The sequence below is a fragment of the Macaca fascicularis genome, chromosome 8 (assembly GCF_037993035.2).
Source record: "Macaca fascicularis isolate 582-1 chromosome 8, T2T-MFA8v1.1".
NCBI classification, from domain to species: domain Eukaryota; kingdom Metazoa; phylum Chordata; class Mammalia; order Primates; family Cercopithecidae; genus Macaca; species Macaca fascicularis.
Genome location: NC_088382.1, coordinates 86,481,885 through 86,495,000, shown reverse-complemented (window position 1 = coordinate 86,495,000; position 13,116 = coordinate 86,481,885). Strand labels below are relative to the sequence as shown.

Here is a 13,116-nt window from a genome sequence, read left to right as displayed (position 1 = left end):
TACCAGTGAAAGTTGGGCATTCATTGGTAAAAAGTCTCATTCTCTTCGTGTGTGTGTGTGTGTGTGTGTGTGTGTGTGTGTGTCTTGCCTGAGAACCTCAGCTACTGTAATAGCAGCTTGATTACAGCTTAAGTTTCTCTGAGTCCCTGCAGATCTCTCAGTTTGCAGAATGATGGCACTGTACACAACAGTGGAGTGGTCTGAAACTTGTGTTTATTTTCGGCCTATAACATAGGCACTGTCTTGATTTTATGAAACAGGTAAACAACCTTATTTCAAATCTTAAATGTGAAGAGTCTCATAACTTCAAGGCCAGCACCTTAATTTAAAAGTATCAACACTTTCACATATCCAGACAATTTCTGAAACAAGAAAGATTAAAGTTGCTATATTACATTGCATATCATATTGGTTATGATAAATATGTACTATCTCAGCCTAGATGCTCCTCCCATCCCTATACCTTATTACATAGTCTTCAGGGTGGTGGAGAACTGGAAGAAAACAAAACAGAATATTGGTTTCACCAATATTACTAAGCATTTTAGAAATCCCTTTTTAAAAGTTCTCATACAAGAAAGATATCAGTGAAGGTCACTGGCATATTAAGTATAAAGAATAGCTAATTAATACTCTCTTTACTGTAATCAAATCCAATCTTGTCAGGCAAATCAGAGGGAAAGTGATCAGTTTAGAAAACATTAAAAGATCTTCATAGATTGAAAATGAATTCAAAATTCCTTTTGGTATCTGAGATGGTTAAAATGACATTCTAATTGCTCACAAATCAAACATCACAAAGCCTAGTGTGTAATTTTAATTTTAATCATTGATGAGCTTCAGGTTAATTATCCTCATGGCATGCATACAGCTTTCAAAATCCCCTGAAATAATCTGATAACCATAAGTAAGAAAACCTAACAATTTTGTAATTAGTCCATAAGCATTAATGTTTACCTTTGCATTTGCCAATTCTGCACAAACAACGTATTCATACTGAAGGCAGCCAAAGTGCCTAAAATATAATCTCTTGCTGGCCTGAAGGAAATGAGGGAGTCAGAAAGAGACTAGAAATTTGGAATGAATGCAAGGTGGTAAATAAGACTAAATTAATGATGCTAGATTAAAACATAAAGTTCCAGAACCCAGGGTGATTTTCCCCAGTGATAGGATAACCTGCTAGGCATGATGAATATATCTGATATGTAAAATAAAATTCACTTTAATTATAAAGAGTGAGGAAAACTCCTTAACATTTTACAGCTTTATAAAAAAGTTTCTAAGCTATATATGCTATTTGAATTTAGTTTTATCTTCACTCCTACAACAGTTCTCATCCCACAAATACAGTCACTGGCTAGAATTATTACACACATTCTAAAAGCAATTCAAATGAATTGCATAAAATATGCAGTTAACAATTTTGGCCAGATGTGGAATAAACCCTGCAACGTATCATCTCAATATTTCTACATAAAGTAGATCCCATTTTTTTCTTTTACCTTAAAAGAGCCAGAAGTCACCTTCAAAATGTAACATTATTGCTGTATAAACAATTTTGAAAACCACATTAAAGAATCCATCATAGGTCAAAGCAATATGGTAGGATGTATTTTGGTACAATACTCCCATACAATTTTACAGAAAATTGCTAATCAATTTCTTCTTAATAAGCTACATATAAATCAGAAACTAAGTCAAATACATGTCTTCTATACATTAAAATTTACATTTCATCCTAAAACCAACAATAGCAAAACTATCTAAATTGATATAGCTAATAATATATTATTTGATTTTAAAATTTTTATTTTGTTGCTATTGACTATAACCATGACAATGTTTTTCAGTATATTCTGAGGGAATCACTTTAGTTTGTATAGATAAAAAGTTATTTAGATCCTTATGTACAGTGACACTGAATACGATGCTAAGTGATTTCACTGTCATCAATGTCAGACGAGGTCTTTCTTTTATCAAAGTGACCCATTTAAGAAATTTACGATAAAGTTTTATAAGCCCCAGTAAAAAAGACCACAAAAACAACCATTTAACTTAAACCATAGAATTCATTCCAAAATGACTGCATAACAAGTTCACTCACTATAAAAGTTCCTTCACCATTTAAGGTGATTTTTATTTAGTGTTCACCAACTTCTGTTCCCTACTGCCAGACATTCTGTTTGTAAAATCACCAAAGTCCTCAAGAAATCCCAGAGAGAAAACCTAACATAGTTTTAAAGCTAAATTCAAAGCAATACATACCTGCTGGTCTGCTTAGAATATGTGTACATACACATTTTTGGTATTCTTAGTAATTCACAAGATCAGTGACTTTGATCATGTCAAATCCCTTTTTCAGAACTAATGGACAATATGCAGAAAAGAACTTTTATTAGTCGTTCTGCTTTGCTTTCGTCTGCAGTCACTGCTGCCTAAACTCTGCTCTGCTAAATGACCAAACCCACCTACAAGGAGCCTAGCTAATGAAAGGGGGTGCTTTCTGAACAATAGAAGAATTCCTTTGCATTCAGAAAGCAGAGTTCCCATTAGAACCCAAAATCAGAGAGGCCAGTTTTACCTCTGTTTTTTAATTGAGATTGTCCCAGCCCTCTTCTACGGTCCAGTGAGACAGTGTTTGTGAAATGATTAAAAAGAACGTGATCTGATCAAGAGGACAGAATAATGGGAAAGGAATGCTAGGTTAGCCACTCTGCTAAGTGCTGGGAAAGAAGACCAGTGGGCTCCTTAGCCTATTGTTTTTATTCTCATCTGTTCTTTAGCCATGTCATAACACTTTGAGTCGTTGTTTACTCCATTTTATGTGGGTTAAAAGTTGTCCACTTACATGATAATTTGGTAACTAGTTAAAAATTTTAAAAAATAGAAAATAGATAAAAATCCTTGAATTATATCAAGTTTCCAAAAGGTCATCACTGTCTCTGCTGTGGCCTTTTCCCCATTCCAAATCCTCTATCAATATGTCATAGTGAGTTAGGCAAAGACAAAAGAGAGGCACAGTGTGAAAACGGCACATATATCTAATCCTGACAAAGCAATGAATAGACCTTCACAAGTATAATTATACTTGTTTATTTGTTGCCACGTACAGAGAACTGATGAAAAAAATCCATCAAAGTGGTATTATGCAGACACCAAGAGCTTCTTTTCTTTGGTTGCTAAAGCCACATTGAGGCTTAAATTCCTTATTGTTAAATTCAGAAGAAAGAAAAAAAAAAAAGAATTTTGGCTGGACTTCTTTTTTTTTTGCATCAGTTGCTGACAAATCTTTTGTGTACAAGGCTGCATTAGTTCTCACCGCTATCGCTACCTCACTTTTACCCACGTTGGAATTCATAATTATAAACTACTGTATAGGAGCTTTTAAAAGGGTGTGGTGTGCGAACTCAGAGAAGAGGGTAGGAGAATTGCCTGTTTCTCAGTCTCTCTTTTGATATATCATAACACAGGTAAATACCTGCGTGGAAGTACCAGTTACGTCAGGTACATCTTTGATCTCACTCTTAGGTTGGTGCTAGTGTTTCTCTTTAATTCATCTTACTCTGCTATTTGCTTATTTTAGTATATGTGGAGTATTTCATGAAAGATTGCATAACTTTTTTTCCCACTACAGTATTAAAAACATTAGCAAGAAAGACGGCCAATGCAAGGATGTAAAAGGATAGAAAATATTAAGTAAAAAAGGTTTCAAATCCAACTATTAAGGAGTCATTATGTTCCAATAGACACTAAATCAAATAACTTAAAAAAGCAGATTTTTAGAGGTGGGGGTTGGGTAGCCAAACAAGCTTTTTCACTTGTAAGATAGAAATATATCAAAGTAAATGCAATCTGCATAGTTAATGTTTGTGAGCTTTACAATTTAAAACAGAAAAGCTGTAATTTTTCTTTGCTGGCAATCTGGAAACACTCTGGAGTTAATTACAGCTGATTCGGAGTGAACCACACAAACAAAGACCAGTCTATGTCCAGACAATTATACTGCATTAACCAGCTTAGAGCTTCCTGCTGATGTTTCAGGGCTCTTCTGTTACACCCTCCTACCTTCCCAGCACGAGAGAAAATGCTTCTGCAAGAAGGAATTAATGAAGAGAACTGCAAAAGAATGTGTGACGACCTCTCCTGACACGGCAAAAACTTTCCACCCATGTCACGACAAAGGGGAGAAGGTAATTAAGTTTGAATAGAAGGATGTAACCAAATATATTCAGCATTTAAAACAGGCACATTTTTTAAATAGAGAAAGTTTACAAAGACAAGTATGAGTATGTGAGTCAACTAAGTCGTTTTTCCCTGTTTTCCTCTCGTTTTTCTCATTAGTGTTAGCTAGTCAATGAAGATTTGTTTTCTCTGTAAATGGGACCCTGTGATTAATAGTCTTCTTCTCCCTCTCTCATTCTTTTCTTTCTCTTCCTCTCTTCCCACCCTCATTTTCCCTCCTTCTCTCTCACATCACTAAATCTACATAGACTGTATATAACAATTACATAGCATTAAACATATGTGATGGAGAACTAAAGAGAAAAGGTGCACTTTACCAATGAGTCCAATAGTTCTAAATTTGAATAGTTGTGGGAAATAGGAATTTTACTCAGTTTTCTTCAAAACTTTAATCAAACTCCAGCTACTTTCCTTAGAGAGGAATCAATAATCTCTCCTTAACAAAATTACACTATTATATGACTCATTTTATTTGTTTGCTTCAGGAAAATTTTATAATCAGTGTGCAAGATGGACCCAATAATTTAGCTACCCTCTGTAAACAAACTTCGGTACTTGCAACCAATCTAGTTGATTTCTAATTTTCTTATTCATTCTAATTGAAAATGAATAGTTTGCATTGGTGTGAGACAAGGACATGAACTGTAATTATGTTCAGTGCCTCTTTCTGATTCTTTCTTTGATACTGTTTTGCTAGTATTCCAGCTGACATTAAGGCTTTGTAGTGATTGCTTCATTAAAGGTTAAGGATGTCCTAATCAGCTAAAGTATTACTAGAAAGCTGTTGTTTGCCAATACTGAGAATATACTGACTTTTTTTTCCTGTCTTTATTGAACAAAAAGGTACTTCCAAATGCCAGTGACCCAGTCATACTTCAGCATTAATCATCTTCTTTTTGGCTCATCTATGCAAAGTAGGATTAGAATTAAATGACTATATGATCCTTTTAATTTTTCTTCCCTAAATAAATATTAATCCATAAATCAATCAGGTACTTTAATAAAATGCATACAAATATACACTGAAGTTATGAAAAGATTGTGTAGATTATACTTACATTTACAGGGATCTCAATAATGGACAGAATTATTTTCCTTTCACAGACTCCCTCCCTCAATTTCCACCATATCTGAAAGTTCAAGTAAATTACACTGCTAAACATGAAGCTTTAACACAGAACACTTTAGTTCTCCTTGGAAAAACATGAACTGCTTCAATCACTTTTGGAATTTATAAATCACAGTTACCATGTTTTTCATATGTTATATTGTTCTTCTTTAAGATGTAACTGACTAATCTCTCTGGCATATGCATAATCTAAGAGTGCATAGTTGATAATCTTTTAAGTTATGACATAAGTACATTTAAAAAATTTATCTTAATTAGTTTTATTAAGTTATATATAACTGTAGACTATTTGGCTTCAAAAAAAGATATACCAGACTAGTAAAAACCAGTGCACATACAATTTATTTCATATGCAAAGACATATGAAAGGCAATGCAAAGACAGTATATTTTAACGTGCATCTGTATTTTTTTCTCCTTTGTCTATTCATATATGAAATTGATTATTGAACTACTGACAACCAAATATTTCAAAGAAAAAACAATTGTATAATTATTTCTATTTCACAATCCCTACCAATATGATCTCATAACCAACATAAAAGTGAGTATAATAGCGTAGGCACATTGTTTTTTAAAAAAACGTCATTTCTTGCAGGCTAAACCTACCATAATTATCTTCATAAAATCAATCACAGGTCAAGTATTCCAGCAAACATTCCTATTTCTTGAGCAATGGTTTCAATAATTTTACATGATTTCAAATTGTTTCACTGAAGAAAGTTATAGGCATAAATTCTTTAAATCACTACCAAGTACATCTTACTATGTAATACTCTTAGAATCTACCAAATACAAGTGCCTTTTTACATCCCATGTAAATATTTTAAATAACTTTATATTAAAAAACCACATTAGGACTAGCATAATAGAGAACATAAGTAGAATGCCAACTTTTCTTCTGGATGAAATATTGTCAAATTTATGTTTGATCTCTGAGATTAGTTGTTATTTTATTGCTATTATGAAGAGGCTTTTGTTTGGGGATTTTTATTTAGGTTTTTTTTTTTTTTTTTTTTTTTTGGCCTTAAAGTTAATTTGACTGCTGCCCATCAGTGAAGTGAGCAATTCAGTAATTAGCTTTTGTATTTTAAATGTATGAACTTTAATTAGATTTCATTATAAACAAACAACCGTCAACCATAATTATAAGCTCCTTGGTTTACCCACATATTATCCCTTTTCAAACAAACTTGATGTCAGACAAATTAAAATCAAGCAGCCAGCAATTTTGAGTTGAATTTTACATGATCTGCTGGTAACCTGATTACTTTAACTTCAATATCATTACAGGAAAAGTATCTCAGGAAAAATAATTACAAGAATTCCAACAGGAGACAAGCTTAATTGTATTGATTCAAAAGATGCATGTTCAGAGGAACCATGTTGAAGAAATAATGTTATCTCAAATCTACAGTTTCTATTAAAATGAAATTGTCCAGCATGAAAGAAGCAATTTAAGATTAGTGTCTACAAAACTAGAGATACTAAACTAACTAACTAATTATCTGGGCCCAATTATGTTATACTTTAAGTAGCAAAATATCAGTGTGGAGAAACTACAAGTCATGAGGTTTGCAGGTTTATTTACTGACTGGTGTATCTATTAGGACCAAGAACAAGTGGAGCTGTCAGGACATAATGAAGGTAAATGATTAGTTAGCACCAAGCTTGAACTCTTCTTCAATGCAATAAGAGTTAATTAAAGTTTACCACCAAACATCAACCAAAGCAGGATGTTGATCAGGTTTCAGCATTAAGTGCAAACAGACAATAGTTGGCAGCAATTAGTGCAGCTATCAAATGACATGCAATGATAATTATACATTTAAAACAGTTAAAGAGCTGGGGGAAAAAACTAATCAGCCTCTTTGACGACAAATACTCAAAGGGCAGGAAACAGGTATCAGATTATTTCACTTTAACACTGTAAATCAATAGAATTAAACAAGAAAAGGTTGTGTGGGTACATTATCTGAAAGAGAACAGTTAACTGGACCTAAAATGAAATAAATCTGCTAGTATTGGTCTATCAAAGATAAGAACTTCTGCAGCTAAAGAAAATAACTTGCTTTTCAATTAAAGTTTCAGAATGAAGTCTCTGTAAAGAAAGTTTAGCTTCTTGGTTTTGTGTAAATTCAGCAATGCAACAAGTATTTCATCATAATTATTGTTATTTAAATTAAGTGTTAACTTCCATTCTACCATAATGTCAAAAGTACTTTATGCCCGAATGTTATCTTTGTGTATTCCAATATTATCTTTCTGAAAACTTTTCAAATGGATGTTAAGATTGAAATTCTTTTAATGCAGCTAAATTTAAAACAGAGGCCACATATACATATTTAGTGGTATATTACACAGGTCTTCCTTGACACCATTCAAACCTATGACTTCAGTCTTGAAATTGATGAACCTGTATACAACATATCCCTAAAAGAATTTTATTAATCACCTCATTCTTTTCCATAGTTTCTGGCCTGTAGCCTGGAGAATGTCTCCAGAAATGTGCCCATCCTCATGACCCCCACCTCCTCATTTTCCCAACTAATTCTGTTGTGCTAAGGATTTGTACACAGTGATGGCTAATCCCAATATTTCCCTGGAGCTAAAACTAAGCCATGGCCGACTCCCAGCACAAAAATGTCTCTCTCCAAAAGCCCTTTCGCCCCCTTCAGCACTCATACACTCATTGGTCCTGACATTTTCACTTCAGCCATGACAAATGAGCTGATGACTCTGATGTGATTGCACGGGAGGATGGCTTTATCTAAAGATATATCATTAACTCTCATCGCCATCTCCTAATATGGCTCTTCTGGGTTCATGTAATGTGTTGCGAAAATTGGAGGAAAAATTTTTGTAAATATAGGCACTGTAAGTAACAAGAGATCAACTTCATCGAAAGAAGACAAGGGAAGCCTGAGTGGACAGGATGGTTGGGGTGGGGGCGGAGGGTGAGGGCGGAGGGTGGGGGGGCAGGCTCAGGAGGAGGGGAAGAAAAAAGACTAACATTAACTAAATGATGCTCTGGGGATTTAAGTAACTCTACTCAACCTCTGCCCCAGTGCAAACCAGCCAGCTGACTGTCTCTCACAGGTCCCTTCCGTTCAACATGGGCAGCTGGACCACAGCATAATTTGTGAAGTGGCACAAATGAAGTTTCTCAGATAAATATGGTTTACCAATTGGCAGGCCAACCAATTTCTTTGTTTTTAATCACAGGGTAGTATCTATTTTATTCTCAAACCCTTAATTTCTTATATTACTAAATCTCTTTAAATTCACTTTAGTCGGGGAAGGGATTATCAAAAACAATTCCACTTTGAGATCATTGTATTCTTCAATTAGAAAGAGGCAATAGTTTCCTTCCAAACTATTATTAAATGTGAAACTTTTAAGCTCTCTGAAAAGGAGAGCCTTTCCATTTAGCATAAGCACGGCAACCTTTAGGTTACGTTAGAACCCAAGTTCCAGTCACATAGTTCTTGTTATGTACACAATAGAGTTTACAGAGTAGATACTTGTTATAACCTCTTCTCTCAATTCATCTGAGGAGACACAGCCAATCAGAGTCAACTCTAGCATAACAGACTTCTAGAAAAGAGGTCAGGCTTTGAGGTAAAGTGCTATTCAGTCTTGGACCATGCAAGGAGCTCTTTATTCCTGTTCTTATTGGCATCAGACCGCCTTACTAGAGTAAGAACAAAGCCAAGTGCTTGTGTGAGGTTTATGAATAAATCAGAGGTGAGCCACTTTAAGTGCTGCCCATGATTTCCTTGTTGACAGTGAGCACTTAAACAGGCTTCTATGACCAGCAACTTCTGGCAAACCATAATGATTCCTAATCTGCACCCTGCTTCATTTCAAGAACTAAATGACCCACCCTATTTTTCCTGCAAGCTTTCACCTTTCAGACAATTTTGGTCCTACCTCTAACAGTTTACCTTTACAATCCCAGAGCAGCCAGCACAGGAATTGTAACAACTAAAAACTTCCTTTGCTTGGAAAAATCTCACAAATAAAAATAATCTCCAGCATAAGCATAACAAATTATTCTCATATTAATATTATATAATTTTTGGATAGGGAGAAGCTAAGCCAAATAAACCGAAGAGGACACACACATGCACACACACACACACTCAATTTCTTCAGCTGTACTCTGTAGTTATGTGATGTTTCCCAGGAATTTCCATGATCTTTAGTTTCCATATTGGTTAAACAAGGGAATTGTGCTGTATCCCTTCTGACTGAAACAATCTATGGTTCTAATATAAAAACCCATTTAGATTTCTCTGTAAGATGGTTTGCTCTGTGGAATTTCCCAAGACAAGTCCAGTTGTTTTTAAGGTGATTTTTTTTCAGTACCTAGATATCAGGAGGAAAGGCAGATTCCAGTAGTATAGTAAACTGAAGTTTTCTATTTATGTTTTTAATTATCATTCATTTATCCATTCATTCATTCAACAGGTATTTACTGAGCACCAAATATTTGTCAATAGTATATCCATCACTGTGGATATATAGTGTTTAAACAAAAGTGGGTGCTACCCTCATGGAGGCTGCAGTTTTATTTGAGGAGACACTTAAACAAGCATCATGAAAAATGTTAAGATGCTAATTGCTTTCTCTACATGAATTATATCCTTATATTGATTAATATTAAGAAATGCTTTGTCTTAAATAAATGTGCTTCAAATGAAATGTCAAGTCCAGGACCTCTTATAAATATGACTAGAATATAAGCTATGCATATACTTTTATTTTTAAGAAGTGTTATCAACCAAACATATATAAATATTAAACAATAATCAAACACAAAATTAGAAAATTATAATCCAAATGCACTTAGATTTCCCATAAAATTATAAACAATAATTTTAAAGGTGTATCTTATATGTATCACAATAAAAAATGTATAAAAAATAAACAGATTAAAAAAACAGAACTTTAGTTTCCAGGTGGTTCAAAAAATTGTACTTATATATATTAACTCATCATGAATTTACCATCTTTGAACTTGGATAGTCTTCCAGAATAATGCATTATTATAAAACAGTAAAGGACTGTGATTCCCCAAAAGATAAACCAGGTGGAGACCCACAAATTGGCTATAAAATAACCTAAGTAAATTTAAGGGTTCATAATATTATTGGATTATTAATAGCTGGATCTCTTCTCTAGGTTGGTATAAATTTTGGTCAACAGGATACCATGTAATAGTATCCATTCCCCTTTCTTGGCATACGAAAATATCACCAATATCAAGCATATAATATCATTAATAGCAAATACATAATCCAGTGTCAGAAAATCCTCTAATTCAGTGGCTTTCAAGCAAAGGCTTTCAACTTCAAGACTGAAATAAGCATTACGGTCATTTCTATTATTGTATTTAATGGAGGGTCTGGAATCTTGAGTTCATGTGGATAGACCAAGGTCTGAATTATTGAAAAGCTGTTTCTGTCTTAATTTGCTTCTTTAAAAAAAAAAATGAAGATTCAGAAATGCATTAAATACCGAGAAGCCCCTCAGGACCAAACTAACTTGTAGTGATGGAGTGGCAGATAAAGATGTGGAGGAGCATCCACCTGTCAACCTAGATTCCATTTGGGTACCTGTCAGTGAGAAAATATGAAAAGAAGGATACCACTTCTTTCCTCCACCTCTTAGACATATCCATTGCCAAATTCATATATTTTTCTTGTAGGAGAGAGGGAAAACTCTACTAAAAATATCTATGTAGACTTGCTTTATCAAATGCTCTTTAGTTGCTCATTACTTTAAAACAATTATTAGGAAAAAACAAAAAGGGAACTTTTGGATCAGTTGTCAGGTCCTGCCACAAGTGCTTATTTTAACATTCACAACACTTTAGTCTTATGTAATCTCTATAGCAACCCTGATATACAGATGAGAAAACTGAGGCTCAGGAAGATTAAGTAATTTGGACAAGGGCACCCACAACAGAAATGTAATCCAGGTGACTTATAGGTTGAATAAAATTCCTATTAAGCATTGGGTTGCCAACAAATTTAGTAGATGTTAAAATATCTAAAATGTAAGTTTAAATAAAGTGATTTAAAAAGAAAAAGGAAACCAAAGTAAGCAGAATCAAAAAATGTCTGGTCTTATATTATGCTGCCTCCAAAACATCACAGCCTTGACTTCATATCCTTTCTTTACACGGAAGTGAAGCCTTGTTCTTGTTCACACCATGTTTGTGATTGTGATAAATACATTTTAAGTCACTGAAATCATCAGTATTTTATGAATCGTAGGCTCTTCTTGTCCATTTGGAGCACCTCGTGTAACCTCCTGCTTAACACGAAAATATGTTTAACAGTCACAATAACAAGAGGCCATCCAGATTCTACTTGTCTCCTTTCGATAACAGAGAGCTCACTCTCTCAGACAAGACAGGTTATCATGCACATTTTCCTTTCCTCCTCTTCACCATCTCCACAACCTTCATATTCATTCATTCAACAAACATTTTTCAAATAGCCAATACAGTTGAGTGACCACTGGTCCTAGAGCTTGAATATGTCAATTCTTGTCTTGACATTTTCCTACCTTGCTGGGTAATCAAAGATAACTTATCTTTAATTCAATAGCCCATATTTTAAAATTAGTTAGTTGAACTGAACGATGGTAAGGCCACTTCCCAGACTCTGGCATTTTGGTAATTTCTAATTGCCTTACCTCCCTAGCTGCTCTTTTCTGATGAGATTATATTGGCCAATTCTTAGAAGATGAAAGTTTAGCCTATGAAGGGAAAACTTCACAAGCTACCACTAGGAATGCATCTAAAGAGGAAAGAAAGGCCTAACATGGAAAGAGGGTAGGGGTGTGTGTGTGTGTGTGTGTGTGTGTGTGTGTCTGTTTGTCTGTATATACTCTAGTGAACAGGAATGTAAGAGTGTTAGGGATGATGAAACACAGTTGTATCCAGTAAACCAAAAGAGAAGATTAATTCTAATTTTCAATTAGTGGGCTCAGGAAATCTTAAGTATTAATTGCATTGTTCCAAAATTTATGGTATTTTAAAAACTACTAATCACTGTATTTTTGAAAATCCACATTAGCAAACTATTTCAGGTTTAATGAAAATACCATGGGAAATGTAAGAATAATTGGTCTTTTTCAACCTATTATTCCAAGCAGACAAACTTTAAGATTCCTCAAAAACTTCCCTCTTAAGAAGTTATGTTTCATTTTGTTTTCAACAATATAACCAGGTGGCATACACTAGCTCGTATGTTTTTGTATTTTAACATTGTTAGAGCTATGGATTTCCTTTCTTCTTTACAGTGAAGGAAAAGAATTTTATGGACAGTTATAAAATGCATATTTTAACCCAAAAATCAATTTTCCCTGGTTAAAATGATTTAGACTTGAGTAAATATTTGCAGAATGATTTCTTTTTTATAGCTAGAACACAATGAAACCTATAAATGTTGTCTTTAGAGGTATGTCCTATAGTGCATACCATTCAGTAATTATCATCTGAGCACTGTTGTGTCCTCAAGTCAGACAAACATTAGAAATGATCTATTATCTGAATTATGATGCTGGTGTGTGAACTCCTGACCTGAATGACCAAAACACCTACTCACAACTTTTCTTGGACCACCAGGACAATATGATGTATTAACTAAGTCAGTCTGCCCAAATTCTTAAATTGTATTTGTTTATTTTATCCAGTCTCTAGAATGTTAAGGTGGTTAATTATATTAGAGA

General features: G+C 34.0%; 1 protein-coding gene across 5 annotated transcripts in view; it reads right to left on the bottom strand.

The window, feature by feature from the left end:
• The window catches only part of ZFHX4 (zinc finger homeobox 4), a 188,435-nt gene that overhangs the window by 166,678 nt on the left and 8,641 nt on the right, over positions 1–13,116 (bottom strand). The window contains exon 1 of one of the 5 annotated variants that reach the window (XM_065519385.1): positions 2,266–2,444. The exons of the other annotated variants lie outside the window; for them this stretch is intronic. The gene's annotated coding sequence lies outside the window, so the exon portion shown is untranslated. Of the gene's footprint in view, positions 1–2,265; positions 2,445–13,116 lie in introns of those variants that run through there. 5 annotated transcript variants of the gene reach the window in all.